The sequence below is a fragment of the Schistocerca cancellata genome, chromosome 8 (genome assembly GCF_023864275.1).
Source record: "Schistocerca cancellata isolate TAMUIC-IGC-003103 chromosome 8, iqSchCanc2.1, whole genome shotgun sequence".
NCBI classification, from domain to species: Eukaryota; Metazoa; Arthropoda; class Insecta; order Orthoptera; family Acrididae; genus Schistocerca; species Schistocerca cancellata.
The window spans coordinates 454,619,476-454,641,834 of NC_064633.1; positions in this window are offsets into that span (position 1 = coordinate 454,619,476).

Genomic DNA, 22,359 nt, shown 5'->3' on the forward strand with positions numbered 1-22,359 from the left:
TACCCGTTTATCATCTACATTTCTTCTTGGTGTACCAATTTTAATGGCCAGTAGTGTAAATATTATAAAGCTACTGTGAGCATTTATAGTTCCTTAAATAAATGTCTGCAAAATGATCTTGGGTGCACTCCAAGTATTATTCTGACTGCATACTTTTGTACAATGAATAGTTTTTTTCTTAACGATGAATTAGCCCAAAATATGATGTCACGTGAAAGCAGTTGAGGACAAGGGCGTAGTAAGCTAATGTACTGATTATTTTATCGCCAGAATTTTCAGTAACCCTAATAGCACAAGCAGCTGAACTCAGACGTTTCTGCCCATCATTAATGTGTGTCTTTCAATTTAATCTCTTATCAACGGGCCCACTAAAACATTTTGAATATTGAGCTTCTGTCCAAATGTATATTTATTAATGGTGTTATCAATGTGTCTTATCAGAATATAATGAGAATCCGTTTTCAGACCACCATTTAATTATTTTCTGAAACATGTTATTAACTAATTTCTCAGCTAATTCTTGCTTCTTGGGTGTGATTACTATACTTGCATTATCATCAACAAGAAACCTAACTTTGCACGGCAAGTCACTAATCCACACAGTAAGTTTTTGGAAACAGTTGCAAGTCGCACTTTCTATTTTTTATTTTACCGGTTTCGTTTTACAAATGAACAAGAGAAAAATCACAATATACAGTTTAAAGTACATCGGTGAAATTAAGTTTCATCTTTGGCGCTGTCAATGTCATTATTTACTGCTGTAGTCTAAACTTACTTTAAACTGTATTTTCTAATGATGCTCTTCTTCATTTGAAGAGCGAATCCGGTTATTATATATTTAGCGTTTGGCATTACATATGAACAGCGACTACCAATTGTGGATTACATAGTTCTACAAAATTTTACAAAAATATATTAATTTCATAATTTATAATTTAAAAAACATGTCTACAAACTAATATGTAATTTGTCGATCCATTCAAGGGCTGCTTCTGTCACTTCAAAGATATCTTCCAAGTTCCCACGGTAGGCTCTTCTGCCACAGCTTATTACAGTGTGATGGATCGTCTGGTGTTCATTTCCACAGTAGCACTGAGAAAATGAAGCCCTTCCCCATGGGTAAACAAAAAAGACAAAGAGTGGCTTGTTGCTGATTTCAAAAGCTTAATTTTAACTGTCGCTCCTTCTACAAGCGGTGCCTGCTGCTGCTAAATACACAGGGTGGTACGAAATTTTCGTTACATACTTCTATCATAGTATAGCACTTTCCGTTGAAAAGCCTTTTTTGGAAACCAAACTGAAATTTTGATAGTATTTTACTTTTACAAATATATGAAACTTCTCTGAAATTCATGAATAAGCGTGGATGGTGTCAATGCTTTTTTTTTTTTCAGTGATATTTCCAGAAACAACAGTGGTGTTCTCTATCACTGATCAAATAAAGTTTGTTAATAGCTCATATGCTGCTTCTTGTAGGCAGTCATCAATTGATGGTCGAGTGGTTCTAGGCACTTTAGTCCGGAACCACGCGGCTGCTACGGTCACAGGTTCGAACCCTGCCTCGGGAATGGATGTTTGTGATGTCCTTAGGTTAGTTACTTTTACGTAGTTCTAGGTCTAGGGGACTGATGACCTCAGATGTTAAGTCCCATAATGCTTAGAGCCATTTGCACCATTTTTTTATCATTTGAATATACTACTTCAAGGAACGTTGAGTATAGTTATGTATTATCGAAGTAACAGTAGCAAAACTGTTAAACACAAAATAATTATCATGTAAAACAAAAAGGATTCGTACTAATAAACACAGAGTCCAGAGCACAACTGGTACCGTGTCGGCAGTTGCAGTCATCGAAATAACGAAGATTCAAACATTAACGAAGATTTTCATCATTCCGGAAGGGAAATACTGCAAGAGTGGTGGACAGGGTGAAGCCGATACTCTCATCAACTTCGTGCCCGTCTTCTTTGATCTCTGGAAACTACCCTGCGCCGTTGCCGAAATGCGCTGCCAGATTACCTGTTCCAGCGCCTCTCCGGGTGGCGATCGCGGCAGTAATGACAATGAATTCCGGTAAAACCGATTCGTTACGACGCAGATGACAGAAAAGTAGGCAACGGCCGACTTTGTGAGCGGCAGCACCGCAGGAGGCGAAGTAGCGAGGAGCTGATGAAAGGGCTGGCTGTGATGAGGGCGCACCGCTTGCTCCCGCTTTCCCGCTGCTGATGGATCAAAGCGCCTCTGGAGGAAGCATCCCGCCCGCCGTCAACAGGTACGGCGCGACCACTAGGGCGATCTCGCCGCCTGATTGGTCTCTTCCCGAGCTGATGTTGGCCGTACACAGCGATTTGCTTTGAGAGAAAAACAAGGCAAAATTTGTACTGCTCAAAAAGGCCGACAATCTGTTTGCAGTAGGAGTCGTCAGATTGAAACAGTCGAGTAAACGCGATTATTTGACACTTGAGAGTCTCCCTCGAACCTATCGATGTAGAGATTCAACCTTCATGTAACTTTTCGTATTAAATATTATCGTTGCACCTGTTACCTTACATTATTACAAAACTTTGAGGTTTCTAAGAGATTTACCGGTTTGCAAAACTAAGCATCTGTTGAATTTAAGGAAATTAATTATCCTACACACCCTAAAACCAATGCTAAATTAAATTACGCAAACGGATTAATAAACTAAAATAAATTTTAAGGCGTTATCTGTGGATCCTATAGAAGGGGGGAGGGGGCAGTGCCTAGTCTCAGAAATGAAAATATTGAAGGTGTTAACAAAAGCATGATTTGAATGAACGTGTTAATTTAGCCAAATAAGCACAAATATGAAAACAAACGTATATGGTAATAGACAAATTTTAAAAAATGTGAAAGTGTCTGATGGATTTAGAAAAGGGAATCTTCTGATTGGCAAAGCCTAAAGTCGGCATCTCAATCATAACTGACGTACTGAAATAACTCACGATTCTCCTACAGATCGACTACAGTGACTGCTTGGCTCTGTGTCACATGCATGCCTGTACGAACGGACTGATGCAAGTGGAACAGTCAACTGCAATGCTTAGACTAAATTCTGATCAAGGGTTGTCCTAACATGCTGACGCTGCAATTATTGCTCATCATAAACTATCTCCAGAAGATGACCAGAGTGTTGCCTCCGTCTCTAGGTCTCTGAAGTATATTGCAGTACCATCGTGCTTCTGCAGACTTCCTGTTGGCAGCTGCATTGGGTACCACAGTTTGGTAAGGAGTCGAAATCGAAATCGAATAGCCCACTCTTTTCCTACCACCAAGGGGACACGCCTACCAATCATTTTACAGCTAGTCTCTGTCCACCGGTGGCATAATTGCTTCTTCAACAAAATATCCCACCGAGAAAGCGCATAATATTAAAAACTCCAATAACTTTTCTATGCTTCCCCCTTCTCTAAAACGTTTCCCTCTATGAGATCCAGCCTCATGACGTCATATGAATTTTACCACTCGGCGTTTTCACTCCCAGCAGCTAGTCTCACTTCCCATCTCCTGGTAGAGTTAAAAAAAAGCTGTCCCTTCGGCTAGCTGCTAATTTTGCAGCTCTTAATGTTTTTTTGGAAGCAGGAAATTCTGATCTGTTGAAGGCACTATTCTGAACACAGCAGAGCGTTCGACTGCTGCTGATGCAAGTTCTTACTCCCATATTCTGTTATCTTAGCCAGAGTGGAAACCAAACAAAAGCTGTCTTCCACATGGCAGTTACCCAGCGACACAACTTTCACCCTGATAACACATCTCCCCCTACCACTAGAATGGCCGGCTCTGCTTCCGCAAATCCCCGTGTTCCATCTGCATACTAGAGAAGCTTTTTTTTTTCTTTCTACCAGACCCTGCATCGCCTTTCTTCTGTCCATCATGCGAGCAATTCTCAAGCTCTGTCATCAAAGCAGAGAACAGCCTCAGCACCTGTTAAAATGTGAAAATGCTAATAAATACAAGCCAAATGACTTGTCACCACTCAACTGCATGGCCAGTTTCCCTCTCAGATTGTAAACCAAATGCTTCCACCCCCTCTGCTTCTTACCTTCTCATCTGTGAGACAGACTTCTCTTGCACATCCGTCCGTTTTCTGGTGTGCAATGCTGCTAGTACTCGAAGTATGAGTCTGCCTGCCTTTAACATGTCTACAATATTTGATTGAAAGTTTCTGTACACCTTATGCAGCATGGAACTGATCACTAGATGTCAGGAAAGTGGGTCTCATCAGTATAAAATTTGCCAGGGAGTGTTGCCAGTAGAGGTGGAATCAATCACAAGATGCCAGGAGACGTGGCCTCGCCCGCATGGAATATTGTCAGTAGTGAAGCAGTAACAGCACCACAGTGGCTTTTAACGTGAGGTAGTTGTTGGATTTCGTATGAGTAAACAAATCATCACGGACATTTCAGACCTTCTAAAGCTGCCCAAGTCGAGTGATGATGCAGTTGTGCAGTGGAAATGTCAAGGAAAAACCACATGTGAACCAAGACATTGCAGACCTAATTGACTAATAGTGAGCATCCTCGACCACTGCGATACGTGGTAGTAAACAATTACATGAAATCAATGGAATGAGTCATTCATGAGTTCCAAAGTGCTACCATTACTCCAGCTAGCACATGTATCGTGAGCAGGAACTTAAAATGAACGCAGACACTATAGCAGGCCGGTGGAAGGGTTTGGTTTCGGTTAATTCCTGTAGGACGTTAGTGCCGTTATGTGTAGAGCCAGAAGTGAAGTCCGCAAGGGGTGATATTATGGAATTGGGTGTTTCTCGTAGTTAAAGTAGAGGAACGGTTCGGAGGCGATGACTGCATCATTATGACAACTCACCCTGTTGTGAAGCAGCAGCTGTGAGGCAATGATTTACGTAGGAGTACATTTCTGAAGTGAACAGTCCTGAGTCCCGGTCTGAACCCAATGGAACATCTTTGGGATTACCTACAATGTTGACGTCCTTCTAGACGTCCAACATCGCTTTTTTCTCCGGTTTTGACTCTTGAAGAACACTGCGTTGTATTTCTCCTTGGACTTTTTGCCACCTGATTGACAGTGTCGTCAGCAGACTTCAGGCTCTAATAATATATATATAAATGACCTAGTAGATAGTGTCGGAAGTTCGATGTGGCTTTTCGGCGGATGATGCTGTAGTATACAGAGAAGTTGCAGCATTAGAAAATTGCAACTGACCCTTAACATAGACAAATGTAATGTATTGCGAATACATAGAAAGAGGGATCTTTTATTGTATGATTATGTGATAGCGGAACAAACACTGGTAGCAGTTACTTCTGTAAAACATCTGGGAGTATGCGTGCGGAACGATTTGAAGTGGAATGATCATATAAAATTAATTGTTGGTAAGGCGGGTACACGGTTGAGTTTCATTGGGAGAGTCCTTAGAAAATGTAGTCCACCAACAAAGGAGGTGGCTTACAAAACACTCGTTCGACCTATATTTGAGTATTGCTCATCAGTGTGGGATCCGTACCAGGTCGGGTTGACGGAGGAGATAGAGAAGATCCAAAGAAGAGCGGCGCGTTTCGTCACAGGGTTATTTGGTAAGCGTGATAGCGTTACGGAGATGTTTAGCAAACTCAAGTGGAAGAGTCTGCGAGAGAGGCGCTCTGCATCGCGGTGTAGCTTGCTGTCAAGGTTTCGAGAGGGTGCGTTTCTGGATAAGGTATCGAATATATTGCTTCCCCCTACATATACCTCCCGAGGAGATCACGAATGTAAAATTAGAGAGATTCGAGCGCGCACGGAGGCTTTCCGGCAGTCGTTCTTCCCGCAAACCATGCGCGACTGGAGCAGGAAAGGAAGGTAATGACAGTGGCACGTAAAGTGCCCTCCGCCACACACCGTTGGGTGGCTTGCAGAGTATAAATGTAGATGTAGATGTAAATGTAGAAGTGAAGGGTGGATACATTTCTTATTAATATCCACTTACAGGGGTGTGGACAGTTTTGATCATCTAATGCGTACTGTTGTATTTGTAATTTCTAAGTCAGTATTCTGCAGGTGTATTAGATGTAATCTTTAACCCGCTTTTCATAATGAACTTAATTTAAAAGATATAAAATGTCTGGTCACAGGTAAGGCAAGGATCTGTTCTTGCCATGCAAAACAAATTAACTGGTTAAAAGAAACACTGTTACGATTATTGTGGGTAAACCATCTCATAAGGAAATAAGAAAAAATAGTATCGTTAGTTAACAGCGAGTCTGACATAAACAAATCCATGGAACAGCCACGTATGTCTTTGAAAAGAAATAGGCTGAAAAATCATATAACATATTAGCTCATTTACAGTGCAGTTAACAATTTAGCAAGCTATGACAGAAATTATTACGAAACAATAGTGGATGTAGCATTTAGTTCCGTAGAAGCATCAGAGGGGCCGAAGTAAACTTATCGGAAGGAGCTATAAATTTTACCTGTGGGAATAGTTTCCTGAATTGCTTATGGGAACACCGGTAAAAAATTGGTGAGTATACGTGAGAAACCGATCTGAGAAGAACAGACAACACAACATGAATACCTCTTCACTTTCAAGCATCTCTCTCGGACAAGTGTTCGTTGATAGAAATAGAAATTATTTCGCTACGGGGCCCGATGATGTATCACCTTGATGACTGCACGGAGGGGCGAGAAGTCGAATAAAGGTACGAAGCGAAAGCCCATTGAGATCTTGTAAAACGCAGCTCCCACACATTGCGTTGTCCCAAATGTCGGTAGCGAACTCGATGGTGCAGCGCTTTCTATCGTTTTCCCCTTCTTCCGCCCGCCTTTCAGTTCCAGATTCTAGCGCCCCCCCCCCCTCCTCCCTCCTACAGCCAACGCTGCCCCCACCAGCTCCGACTAGCGTGCAGAATGGTCGCAGCTGCTGGAGTTTGCGGTCTATTGTTTCGCGGTCATCTCAGAGCTGGCAGCTCTCACGCACTCGACTCCAAGAAGCGGCAGACCGAAGCTCCGCGAAAGTACTCCTTCCAGCTGGAGGCTCCAGCAGGTATTGGATGCGAACAATTAAGTAAAGGCGCTTTTAGCAAAATTACTCTAAAATATTTCGTCTTCAACGTTCAAACGCAGCCCACGGCTCCATTTCAAAATTGACGTGTTCTTCTGCTTCCAAATGAATCCCCCGTACATTTTTCTTACATTTTGTCCAAGACTTAAACGATACCGTTGAGTCCAAAACAGCGACCGCAAACAATTGCCACGTTTACAATTCTCTCACAGTAAATGGCGGCGTGGATTGCTCTGAGCAGCAATCACGAAATTTCAGGAATAATTTTCTGCCAAGTGGCCCATCTCCTGCAGCGGGAGACGTCATCACAGGCTTCTCTGGCGCGTTTTGAAGTTTTCCTACATAAACTGTTTCCAATAACGGAAACATCCAACGCTTCGCAAATATAGACAAAAGCAGCTGTAGCACCATTCCATGTAAGCGAAATAGTAGCACTTCCGTTCTTCATGATCATTCGGAGGGAGACTGTTAAATGGTGCCGCTGTTGTAAACGGGAAGAGCCATCGCTGAGTGACTTTAGAGGGATTCAGAATAAATTGGACAGTGTTTCTATTACCATAATTCTTTTGTATGAATGACAGGGTGTGTCAAAAAATGGTTCAAATGGCTCTGAGCACTATGGGACTCAACTGCTGTGGTCATCAGTCCCCTAGAACTTAGAACTACTTAATCCTAACTAACCTAAGAACATCACACACACCCATGCCCGAGGCAGGACTCGAATCTGCGACCGTAGCAGCAGCGCGGCTCCGGACTGGAGCTCCTAGAACCTCACAGCCACCGCGGCCGGCACAGGGTGTGTTAAAAGTTGATTAACGTAAGGAAACCAATTAATGCTGTTGATAATCATACAATAAAACCTCACGTAATATGGGATCGTCCGTGCGGATTTCCGTAGACTGCTACGACTGATCTCATATAATTTTGCAAATTGTAACATTGGGAAGCAGATGTTGTTGCATACCATTTCTAAAAACAAACATCCAGCAGTGCTTAACGTTAAGGAATGCTTTTCCGTATTATGTGGTTGGTAGTTAATTAAGCATCTCTCCTAGATGTCGTCAGTCGCATTTTCTCTGGTGTCTCGGCCGATGTTTGCAGTTGTAACGAAAATGTTTTGAAGAGCAGCAGATGAGTTATATCTACCGAAACCAGTCGTCAAAAATAAGCACTAGAGGAAGCTTTTTATTAGTGGTTTCGTTTATGCGAAATGTAGCTGCGGTCATCCCAAAGAAATACTGCTTGTCATATCTTTCATGCGACGCCCAGCGTAGACGGATATCGTCGGTTTACTTCCTGTTGCAACAAAAATGATTGTTAAATTCGAATTTTACGTGCCCGTTCGACAGAGTGGTCCCAGATCTGTCTAGTGCCGTATTATTTTTGTCGATCTGTAGTAAGAGGGACTGTTAAACACGAAGAATAGCCGGTACAACAACAGTGACAACACCGCCCTGTAACGCGCTGACTGCTATGGCCATGCAGGACCGTTGTTCAGCAGCTTTTGAAATACTAGCTTAGTCTCCCTATTTCGATAAAACGAATATCGTTATTTTGGGCCACTCTGTCGAATGAGCACATAAGTGGGCGTTACGTGAGAGAAGTAATGAGCAGAATTAATATGGGCTGACATTGCAATAGCGGAATTACAAATATCTGCAGAAACACCAGATAAAACGCGTCTGACAACCCATAGGTGACATAAGGGGTATAGGTGCACGTATTGTTATCATTGTAACGTTAATAAGCACCCACCTCGGTGTGTTAGTTCCTCTTCCTCTGCATCCAACTTCGCAACTGCACCAGTTAGTGCACTACATTATCAGTACAGACTGACCGTTTTGCGTCACGTGCCCACACGTGCTCACACTTCAACATCTGACGGTCTGCCCATGGGAAAATAATCATTAATGCCTAGCCCTGAGGGACTGATAACCTTGTAGTTTAACGTCGATATGTAGCAGTATTTTAGAACATACATTGTGTTCGAACATTATGAATTACCTCGCAGCAAACACAGTCAACATAGGTTTAGGAAACATCGTTCCTGTGAAACACAACTAGCTCTTTCTTCACATGAAGTGTTGAGTGCTATTGACAAAGAATTTCAGATCGATTCCGTATTTTTGGATTTCCGGAAGGCTTTTGACACTGTACCACACAAGCGGCTCGTAGTGAAATTGCGTGCTTATGGAATATCGTCTCAGTTATGTCACTGGATTTGTGGTTTCCTGTCAGAGAGGTCACAGTTCGTAGTAACTGACGGAAATTCATCGAGTAAAACAGAAGTGATTTCTGGCGTTCCTCAAGGTAGTGTTATAGGCCCTTTGCTGTTCCTTATCTATATAAACGATTTGGGAGACAATCTGAGCAACCGTCTTCGGTTGTTTACAGATTACGCTGTCGCTTATCGACTAATAAAGTCATCAGCAGATCAAAACAAACTGCAAAACGATTTAGAAAAGATATCTGAATGGTGCGAAAAGTGGCAGTGGACCCTAAATAACGGAAAGTGTGAGGTCATCCACATGAGTGCTAAAAGGAGCTCGCTAAACTTCAGTTACACGATAAATCAGTCTAATCTAAAAGCCGTAAATTCAACTAAATACCTAGGTATTAAAATTACGAACAACTTAAATTGGAAGGAACTCATAGGAAATGTTGTGAGGAAGGCTAACCAAAGACTGCGTTTTATTGGCAAGGCACTTAGAAAATGTAACAGACCTACTAAGGAGACTGCCTACTCTAAACTTGTCCGTCCTCTTTTAGAATACTGCTGCGCGATATGGGATCCTTAGCTGATAGGACTGACTGAGTACATCGAAAAAGTTCAAAGAAAGGCGGCACGTTTTGTATTATCGCGAAATATGGGAGAGAGTGTCAGAGAAATGATACAGGATTTGGGCTGGAAATCGCTAAAAGAAAGGCGTTTTTCGTTGCGACGGAATCTTCTCACGAAATACCAATCATCAACTTTCTCCTCCGAATGCGAAAATATTTTGTTGACACCAACCAACATTGGGAGGAACGATCACCACCATAAAGTATGCGAAATCGGAGCTGGTACGGAAAGATATATGTGTTCATTCTTTCCGCAAGCTATACGAGGTTGGAATAATATAGAATTGTGAAAGTGGTTCGATGAAACCTCTTCCAGGCACTTAAATGTCTTTTGCAGAGTATCCATGTAGATGTGGATGTAGATGTAGTCCCTTTAATCTCCAAACCAACCAATCAACATAGATCTTGCAACATATACCTGAAAGTACTAATCAACCTAAAAACACACTACTCCTAATAACTACCATTATTAGTCTGTAAAAGAAGTAAGTAATCTTATCGATTTTCTTCTCAACAAATATTTCTCAGGACAAACTACCCTGCAACACCATTACAACCTTTTCAGACACTTTCTGTGACAATGTAGCAATTGAAGCTAGCAATTTATTATTTCATATCATTATCAACTGACGGCCAGAAACATAAGAAAAATTCTACGAGCGGAATTAATCATTTTAATAAAGGAATCTCACAAATGGTTTAAATGGCTCTGAGCACTATGCGACTTAACTTCTGAGGTCATCAGTCGCCTAGAACTTAGAACTAATTAAACCTAATTAACCTAAGGACATAACACACATCCATGCCCGAGGCAGGATTCGAACCTGCGACCGTGGCGGTCGCTCGGTTCCAGACTGCAGCTCCTAGAACCGCACGGCCACTCCGGCCGGTGGAATTTCACACACTACTTCACTAAGAGAGGTAAAAATGAAGATAGTAATATAAGAAATTGGAACTTTGATGGGCTGGTTTACATTTATTAATCTATTTTGGTAACAGTGGATAACTTAATAACTTTGTTTCATCTCATAATGAGGGCACGCTTTTCGTTGGTCAGTCACGTTGTAAGCTGCTCAGTTGATACTAACACCTATTCCTTTCCTAAAGTGTACCATCTTACAGTAAAACCTAACTTTCATTCTGCTTTCATTCTCCAAACTCAACAGCAATTACACACCGCGTGAGAGGATAACAGATATGCAACACTCGTCTATGTTGCGGGCCCTTTATGTGAAACTCTGAAAAATATTCACTAATCGGGGCAGAAGTACCAATCTTCTTTGTTATTTGGACCACTTTCACACTTATTCTACATCAAATATTCCTCATATGATAACCATTTCTAAACACGTTACGTTCCGGTCTCTCCCTCTTTCTACATCACACTACACCCTTTTTTTACTACATTCTCTCCGAAGGCACCTAAAAAAAGGCTTGTGCTAACCTAACGATCTCAAAGTCACTACAAATATCTTGAAGACTATGGGTCACATGTTTACTCTGTCCATTATGACAGCTCTCGAGCTTAAAGGATTAATGCAGATCGATAGAAAACAATTCAGGTAATGTGTAAACAGAGTATTAATGTTATATTGCTTGGCTCCGTCAAGTCAGTTAAATGTTGAGATATAAGGCGGAAAAACGACAATAGATGGAACAAGCACATAAGGTCAATTATGCGGAGAATGAATGGCCGTCTGCGATTCGTTGGAAGATTTCTCAAGAACACTTGAGCTACGTATTCTTGAGTAGTGCGCCTCTGAGATCCTCACCTTATCAGACTAGAGGAAGCCTTCGAAGAAATACAGATGCAGACTCTTAGCTTTGTTACCACTCGGTTCGATCAATATGAGAATCGTACGGAAATGAACAGTGTGATACGTTGACGATTGTTGAAAGGAAGTAGATCATGCTTTCGAAGAACGCTACTGAGGATGATGTTCCAATTTGCGCCAGACTCCAGAAATATTCTCGAACTTTCAGCTCTCGTGTTGACAGCAACAATAAAATGTTCAAATGTGTGTGAAATCTTATGGGACCTAACTGCTAAGGTCATCAGTCCCTAAGCTTACACACCACTTAACCTAAATTATCCTAAGGACAAACACACACACCCATGCCCGAGGGAGGACTCTAACCTCCGCAGGGATCAGCCGCACAGTCCATAACTGCAGCGCCTGAGACCGCTTGGCTAATCCCGCGCGGCAGCAACAATAATCTGAGGGAGAGCGGAGATCGCAGAGACAGGAAATTACAATCATTTTTTGGTAATTCTGTTTCCAATTGAGGAAAAGGAATGTCCAGCAATGATACCAAATATCCACTGCCAGGCACTGTGTAGAGTCTTGCGGAGTAGGGCCTAAATACGTTAAGGTACATGCTAATGTACGAGGGCACCCCTAAAAGTAATGGTTCCGAAGTTTTTGTTTGTATACTCTTAAATTTTTTAAAATGAAACATACGTAGTTTACACTCTCCATCTTTATCCCTCATGTCTGCATGTTTATTTACCGATATAGTCGCTCTGGCGTCCAAAGCATTTATGCCAACGTTAGACCAGTATGTTGATACCGTCACTCTAGAATGTATAACTTCGTGGCCTCAACCTCATCCTCTGCTTACATGGCCTCTTCACTAACTAAACTTTATAAGTAACCTGTTGAAGTATTCGTAATAAACTTCCTGAATTTACTGCCCTCCAGGAAAGTTCTCGCGCTCTAATTATTCTTGGGACTGAGAGCTGGCTGAAACCCTCAGTGGGGTGCTCTGAGATATTAAGCGAGTCGTGGAACGTATTTCGGAAAGACAGATTAGAAGCCATAGGAGGGGGAGTGTTCACTGGAGTTAACAAAAATATTTTCTCTGTTGAGACCGAAGTTGAGTGTGACTGTGAAGTCATTTGGTCGGGTATAACAGGTGTAGGTGAACCCAAGTTAGTTGTTGGATGTTTTTACCGGCCACCCGATTGTGCTGTGACAGTTCTATAGACATTCAAGGAAAGTCTACGGTCAATAGCGCGTGAATACCCAGATCATACAATCTTATTTCGAGTGACCTCAATCTAGCGAGTAAAGACTGGTGTGGCTATGGATTCACTATGGGGGGTACAGACAGAGAGTCATGCGAATTACTTTGGTACACGTTTCCCGAAAATTATCTTGAGCAGCTAGCTCGGCAGCCCACACGCAGTGCAAATATCTTAGACTTTGCAGCTACAAATAGGCTGAACCTTATCGACAATGTCGGTATGGAAACGGGGGTTAGCGATCATATTATAGGAACTATAATTATGAAAGTTAGTAAATCAATCAAGAAGGTTAGAAGAGTGTTCGTCCTAGGTAGAGCAGATAATTAGTTATTAACATCTCACTTGGACAGTGAACTGGCATCATTTAGTCCCAGTAGGATTGATACTGAGGAGGTATTGCAAAGCTTAAGCATATTGAAAACCGGGTCAGGATGGTTATGTGCCTAATAAGTCGATAAGGGATGGAAAGGACTCACCTCGGTTTAATAACAAAATTCGGTGGATGTTGAGGAAATAGAAGCCGTTGAACTCTTGGTTCAATTGAGAACGCATAAATGACGACAAGCGAAGGTAAGTAGAGTTTCGGGTGACTGTGAAGAGAGATATTCGGGATGTATACAACTAGTACTACCGTCACACCCTAGAAAAAAATCTGACAGAGAATCCGAGAAAATTATGGACGCATGTAAAATCGCTAAGCGGGCCTAAAGTTTCCATTCAGTCTCTTGTTGGCCAGTATAGTGCGGCAGTTGAAGATAGCAAAACGAAAGGCGAAGTTTTAAATTTCACGTTCAAGTGATCGTTCACATGGGAGAATCGTAGAAACATACCGTCGTTTGACCACGGACAGATTCCCGTATGGACGACATAGTAATAAGCATACCTGGCGCAGAGAAACAACTGAAACATTTGAAAGCAAATACAAATAAATCAACAGGTCCGGATGGAATCCCAGTTCGATATTACAAAGAGTACCCTACGGCATTTGCGCTTTACCTAGCTTGCATTTACCGTGAGTCTCTCGCCCAGAACGAAGTCCCAAGCGACGGGAAAAAAGTGCAGGTGACTCCAGTATATAAGAAGGGTAAATGAATGGACCCATAAAAATACACACCAATATTCCTAACTTCCTTTTGCTGCAGAGTCCTTGAACATATTCTCAGTTCTAATATACGAGGTGTGGCTAGAAAAAAACCGGACTAGTACTGGTGAAACAATAAAACGAACGCAATAAGGCTGAAAGTCGCGTGGCCTGTTACGTGACTCTCGCTCCGCCTACTAATCGAGTTTCATCTGCCTCCTGCACTCAGTCTGCCCGTGGCGTCTGTTTTAAGTAGTTGACGTTTTGTCTGTGGGTCGGAAAATGTTGAGTGTACAGAAAGAACAGCGTGTTTACATCAAATTTTGTTTCAAACTAGGAACATCTGCAAGTGAAACGTTTGTAATGTTACAACAAGTGTACGGCGATGATTGTTTATTGCGAACACAAGTGTTTGAGTGGTTTAAACGATTTAAAGATGGCCGCGAAGACACCAGTGATGACACTCGCACTGGCAGACCATTGTCAGCAAAAACTGATACAAACATTGAAAAAATCGGTAAACTTGTGCGACAAGATCGCCGTTCAACAATCAAAGCAGTGTCTGAGTTAACAGGAGTTGACAAGGAAAGTGTTAGGCAGATTCTTCATGAAAGTTTCAACATGAACAAAGTGTGTTCAAAAATGGTTCTAAAGTGTCTCACAATTGAACAGAAGGAACGCCGAAGAATGATTTGTTCTGACATCCTGGAAAACATTGAAAGTGATCCCACCTTCTTACAAAATGTTATTACTTGCGATGAATCGTGGTTTTTTACTTACGATCCCGAAACTAAACGCCAATCGATGCATTGGAAAACTCCTGGTTCTCCACGACAAAAAAACCACGAATGTCAAAATCGAAATTCAAGGCAATGATGATTGTTTTTTTTTTTTACTTCAAAGGGATTGTGCACATTGATCGGGTACCAGAGGGACAAACAGTGAATCAGCATTACTACATTAGCGTCCTGGCTACCCTATGTGAGCGAGTACGGAGAAAACGGAACGATTTGCGGAGAAAAAAGTCATGGATCCTTCACCAAGACAATGCCCCAGCTCACAGTGCGTTGTCAGTGAAGACGTTTTTGGCAAAACACAACATTCCCATCTTAGATCATCCACCCTACTCACCTGATTTGGCCCCCTGTGACTTTTTTCTTTTCCCTAAAGTCAAGTCAGCTTTGAAAGGAACTAGATTTGAGACTGTTGAAGCAGTAAAAGAAAAAGCGACGGAAGTAATGTATGGACTTACCGAAAATGATCTGCAGCATTGCTATGAACACTGGAAAATTCGTATGGAGCGGTGTAGAGACCGAGGAGGAGAGTACATTGAAGGAGATAACATGAAATTGTAAATAATTGTAAATAAATGTTTTTTTCAGCATCAGTCCGGTTTTTTTCTAGCCGCACCTCGTAATAAACTTTCTTGAGACTGAGAAGCTTATCTCCACAAATCAACATGTTTTTAGAAAGCTTCGCTAATACGAAACTCAGGTTTCCCTTTAATCACATAGTGTGCTTAGAACTACGGATGAAGGGCAACTGTTTCTAGATTTCCGAAATGGATTTGATACGGTGCCCCATTGCAGACTGTTATCGAACGTACGAGCATATGCAATAAGTTCACAGATATGTGAGTGGCTCCAAGACTTCTTCAATAATAGAACCCAGCATGTTGTCCTGACGGTGAATGTTCAACAGAGACATGGGTATCGTTAGGAGAGCCCAAAAAGAAGTGTGTTAGGACTGCTCAACATGGTTCAAATGGCTCTGAGCACTATGGGACTGAACATCTATGGTCATCAGCCCTCTAGAACTTAGAACTACTTAAACCTAACTAACCTAATGACAGCACACAACACCCAGTCATCACGAGGCAGAGAAAATCCCTGACACCGCCGGGAATCGAACCCGGGTTAGGACTGCTGTTGTTCTCTATATACACAAATGATTTGGAGGATGGGGTGAGCAGCAATCTGTGGTTGATTGCTGATAAAGCCTTGGTGCACGGTAAGGTGTCGAACTTGAGTGACTTTGAGAAAATACAGACGACTTGGACAAAACTTCCAGTTCGCGTAATGAATGGCAGCTGGACCTGAATATGGAAAACTTTAAGTTAGTGCGGATGAGTAGGAAGACCAAACCTTTAATGTTGGGATACAGCATTACTAGTGTCTTGTTTGACACAGCCCAGTCATTTAAATATCTGGGCGTAACGTTGCAAAGCGATATGAGGTTGAACGAGCATGTGAGAACTGTGACAGGGGAGGTGAATGGTCGACTTCGGTGTATTGGAAGAATTTTAGGAAAGAGTGGTTCATTTGTAAAGGAGGCCACATATAGGATGTTAGTGCGACCTATTCTTGAGTACTGCTCGAGTGTTTGGGATTCGTACCAGGTCGTATTGAAGGAAGACATCGAAGCAATTTATGGGCGGGCTGGTAGATTTGTTACCGGTAGGTTCGAACAACACGTGTTACGGAGATGTTTCGTGAACTCAACCGGGAATCGCGGGAAGGAAGGCGACGTTCCTTTCGAAAAACGCTGTTGTGAAAATTTAGAGAACCGGCATTTGAAGCTGACTGTCGAACAAGTCTACTGCCATAAACATACATTGAGTGGAAGGACCACGAAGATAAGATACGAGAAATTAGGGCTCATACGGACGCGTATTAGATAGTCGTTCTTCCCTCGCTCTGTTTGCGAGTGAAACAGAAAGGAAAATGACAAGTAGCGATACAGGGTACCCTCTGCCACGCACTGTACTGTGTCTTGCGGAGTATCTATGTAGATGAAGTTGTAGAAGGGAAGTCCTCCAAGGTGTTCTTCAAGTTTTGGAATCAGATAAAAATTGGATGCGGCCAAGTTGGGACTGTATGGGGGATGATCGGTAACGGTGAACACAAGGCGTCGGGTTGTTGCAATGTCGCAGTGCTCGTGTGTAGTATAGCGATTGAAGGAGAGGGTGTTCCATGTATGGACGAACTCCTCCAATTCGAAACTCAATTACAGCACTCTGTTTCCCTCACACCGACATAGTTACTTTACACGCCGCCATGTTACACGCTACAATGAGGAACCCTCTAGCGATACACTGCTGCAAGTATACAGAGACGTAGAGTAAACATGCAAAATATTGATATCGTTTGTTTTATTTAAGATACTTTAATAGCTTTCATACAAAAATTCGGAGGTAGAGTTTACACCTACGAGGGCATTCCGGTAATTAATGCCTCAGAATTTTATGTTTGAAAACTCTTAGAAGATTTTAAATAAAGCATAGTTCTTCTTCATGTATACCTATTAGTTTCTGGACACAGCCACCGCATCATAGGATCAATAGAATGCTGCCGTACACCATTTCACTTCATCAAGACAAAATGCGGTCTGGCTTCACTTCCCTCTTAGAGTTCTCTGCCTTATCCAGTACCAACGCTGATTGCGTTATTCATTAATAAGTTCCAAAAATATTAATGAGAACTTTCAATCGAAATACAACCGTCCTTACCACATTTAATACTTTTACGTATGCTGTTGCTCAGTAATGATCAAACATTAGAAAAAAATTACTTTCACAGAATTGTATATGTTGATGTCCCGGCCGTAGTGCATACCCTCTGCCAATCTTAATGTGTGGGTGCTGCTTGGCCAACAATCAATCCTCATCATCGAGCGGTGTGTGAAGAGACCTTCAGTAACTGGAATGTATAACGCATAATTTTTTTTAAAAAAATTCACTTATACTACCGTTGCTGCTAGTGGAGAACGCAAGGACTTCGGAAGTTTCAAATAATTTTTGTTTCTTTGATTACGCCGTGCATAATGTGCTGTTTCTAAAGTCTGCTAATGAGACCCCCCTTTTTTCACTTTATCGCAAAATAATCCGATATCCTTCAAAATATCGTGCGATATTCATGTCCTTGGTATTTTCGGTATTTCTTCTGAAGTCTGCATTTGGACAGGTCTTTCTCCAAGGTTGCTATTTCATATATTTTTGTACCAAGCAGAAAATTACTCGCATGGCCACAGCCGATCCTCCAGAAATCAAGTATAGCTACCTAAGTAAAATGCAGCTATGGGTATCTACATTGTACTGTGATGAGTAGCTACGATCCTTATTTTGTTTTTGTAGGGATGAACGAATTGATTTAAAACTGTTGGGCACTAAACAGCGTGGTACTCAGGGCCCTTTCTCAAGACAGTGGTACCGTTTTATGTGTGGTCGCCCTTGTTAAAAAGAAAAGCAAAGGCCGTATAGCTTCAGCCGTTGTTAAAAGAATATCACATCGCCTAAATTCCCCAGTATACTTGTTCATACCGTTGTCACACTTACGAGTATCAGTAAAAGGATATATGGTATCAAAATGACGTGCTGATCTTGCAAGCCACAGAGCAGGCGATTATGACTTCCATGCGCAACGTACAAAATAAACTTTTTTAAAAATATAAAAGCATCAGTGGGTCTCTGCTCTTGTATCAAAGATTTATTTTTATCGAACTGCTCGTATAAATCGAGGTAACTGAAGTGAGCTACACTTGAGTCCGAGCTCTGCAGAAATGGCATTAGTCTCATAAAATGTCGATCCTTAGGGAGGGTTTTAGGCCCTTTCTCGCATCTTCCTGATCAAACCTCGAAATCAATACGAAATCGAAGATCATTACTCACCATTAGTGGGAAACCAATAGAGGAGGAACCAGACGCAGTAGAAACTGTTCGTATAGTAATGATACAATGTTTTGTTAGTAAAAATGTTAATAATTTCCTGAGATTCACAGTGTCATGGTTAACATATAATCTGCATTCACCCACACAGCCCTGCAGACTGTCGATTGATTTATTAACGAAAGTACACAGAAATTAATTTGCAACCGTAAAGGTAGCTCACAGCTTCTCAGCAACTACCCGGTATTTGTAATCATTCTGACGAAAACGGTATGTTAAAATTAAATAATAAAGTGAGAGGGATAACGACATTAATACACAACAGTTTATTAATTCCTGTGACTGATTTGAATGCCCAGAGCACAGTAAAGCAAAGAGCTACGCACTAGTTGCGCCCTGGGAGAAACCATGGTACTCGTATATTAGAAAACAAGTTCGCTTAATGACGCGTGCAATTTGTATAATTACGTTCTTAATTTATCTGAATGAAATATACTGTTAACGAGTAATACTTCTATTCCAGGAACAGGCAATGACACAAACAGCAATGACACAAAATGCAGAATCTCAGTCAAATTTTAACTCATCCAATAAGGGAAAGCCATGTGTTTCGACGTAATTTTCACAGAAAACATCAGCTTCTAATCTGTGGTTGGAGTTACGAAACTTCTTTGAGGCAGTTTACATACTCTGATATATGAGGTTCTTTCCACCTACTGAATGGTTATAAAGACGGAAGCAAACTCCAGAAGTTGTTTACTTTTCGTCTCAAAGTAGATTATTATATATTTTCGCATGTAATAAGAGTTCTCTGTGCCGTGTCTCTTTCATTCATTAATGTAAGCTATAAATTCGTTACACTGATTTCGATGAAAATTTAGATGTATTCAATTGAATTAATAGGACAAGTTAACAAAAATATTTGTTTATTGCTTTTAGGTCATTTTTAATATAGTGATTTTGTTAGGCACTGCACCTGTATCTCACCACATTTGTTTGTCACGTGCTTTTGTCACTGCCTCATTTCATCATATTCTAGAATATTAGCTAAATACATGTAACTGAACTAAGAGGTGATATAATTTTACAGTATGAACAAGGATGTTATTGAAGTATAAATAAGAAGACACATATATCATTACATGGTAGTTATGTGTCCATCGTCTCATATTTCCTTTTTCCATTTCCTCCTGCATCTAATACAGTATTTTCTCCGACGGATGGACTGTTGTATGCTTCGAGGAATCACTTCCTCACACTGAGTATGCGATGGAACGTATTTCCGTCTTCCCACCAAATTAAGTTGTCAAGCAAAGTGCTCACATTGTTCCTCGTTGACATCTCCAAAAATTTCAGGCAAGAAATGGAGGCCACTGTTCAGAAAATGTATGTTGATCCTCAACGAACACCTACTTCCGGAAGTTTTCCCAACATCCTGGCTGTAACATGTATATGTTGTCGGTGCTCTTTGTTGCCTAAGAAATTAATGATGAATTCCACGAATAATACTCATGTCTTCTCTCACTCTCAGTAATTTTGATTTCAATTTGAAATGAAAGGTGATTTTCAAATGAAAGGTCCATAAACATGCCATCTTTCAGTATAGCCTCTGATAGATAAATCGTCTCAGATATGCTTGAAACCTTCTCCATCTTTGGGTAAACCTATCACAGTATCGTTAAGACAGTCTTAATGAAGAGGTGGTGAAATAATGTTTTTCGGACCTCCGAGGTTAATGTGCAAAATGGAGAAGAGTTACAGAGCTCCTCATAGTAGCAATGGCATTTTATAATGAGTGCTATCAATGTCACCGAAATTTCAGTTATATATTATCGTTAATTAAAATGGAAATGTTATCAATAAAATCGGTAAAAATTACATTTTGGACTATTTAATGTTACTTGTAAATAATGGAGAATGATACGGCATTTTTGTATCATTCAGACGGGCTCGTACAGTGAACATAAATTACCCACATTAATAAAATACTGATACCGTGTACACTCCCCTCCGACAGAAAGTTGTGTTCCCGGTCTGGTACAATAATGATTCCTGAAAATGTTTATGCTCCCTCTAGAATCACTTCGCTATAACTCATTTATTCTCCTCCGGGACGCAGATGTGCCAAGTAAATCATTTATCCCGCAGTAAACGACAACTCATCCCTCGGCTGGTAGTGTAATTAGAAAGAGTTACAAGCAGCTTCATCTCAGAATTGGGTCCTGCCTCAGCGCTGTAATTGAATACCGCTTGAGAACAAAACACTGCCTCGGCACAATGAGCTAACAATCACGAACGACTTCCGTTGGTGCCTGTTGTCGAAATTCGAAGCATGTCTCAAATACAGCCGGCAGCAATATACCTCAGCTCTATTTACGTCTCGATATTAACTTGATGTGATTACAGAATCCTTTTCGAAAATTTGAAATGAATACTGCAACAAACAAGTGCACTTTCTGAGTTTAACGAAAGTAATTTGTTTATTTTGTGGGAAAGAGTCTATGCAGGGCAATATAACTGCATTTTAAATGATGAAGAGAGAAATGAGCACGTTACACTATAAACCGTTCACAAAGAATTTGAGCTATGGTTGTTTATGCACTGAACAGACACTTCTGATCTACGGCAGACATAACATTTTCGCTACGTGAATCCCGTACTATGCTGAAAAAAGTGAATGACTTGTGCATGAATCTATTCTTCAAATATAAAATGTTCAAATTGGTCAACGTATTTCTGCACTACTACAGGAAGTAACATATAGATTGATCTGCTTGATGGATGTAGCGCATGATCTCCTATGCATTAAACTTTTCTATTCTCCGTCATTGTTCTAAAGCCTCCGCTTCTTATATTCACTACATATTCCATCTAACCCTATTTCTTTTGACTTCTGCGAATGGTGAACTAAGATTCACTGTACTCCAAATTTATCGTTTTGTTTATAAGCCCATTATGTTAATTTGTTTTAAGGATTTAATTTCTGCATTTAGTAGTCCTTTTGCAGTTTTCTTTGTGACTGTGAAGGTTTTGATGTGCTCTGCTCAAATCATAATACTGAAAGATGAGTCTGATTAATAGTAATTCATACAAACAGGCTCATGGGTGGAAAGGTATTTCCGATATATTCGAAACTGTTCTCGAAAGAACAGTTACTGTTGATGACTGTGCAGCTTTTCCCTGGAATAAATGATGACTGACTGAAGCAGCTGAGGTTTTCAGTTAGTCATCATTTATTCTAGGTATTTCCGAGTTTCCCCGCTGCACTTTGATTATACTTTCACTACTCTGACATACAAGTATAAGTTCCATGCCTTTTTACCACAGGAGGTACGCACTTTACCAGTTCTGGATTTGGATCTTCGCCTCCCACAAATTCAGATGGTTCAAATGGCTCTGAGCACTATGCGACTTAACTTCTGAGTTCATCAGTCGCCTAGAACTTAGAGCTAATTAAACCTAACTAACCTAAGGACATCACACACATCCATGCCCGAGGCAGGATTCGAACCTGCGACCGTAGCGGTCTCGTGGTTCCAGACTGACGCGCCTAGAACCGCACGGCCACACCGGCCGGCCACAAATTCACATTCAGAATACAAGCAACTGTAAACTATGTGACTGCGCCTAACTGATTAGCGAGCTTGCCACATCTTCCGAATCATGAAAGCCAACGACCAAGGAAGGCAGTAGATAAATT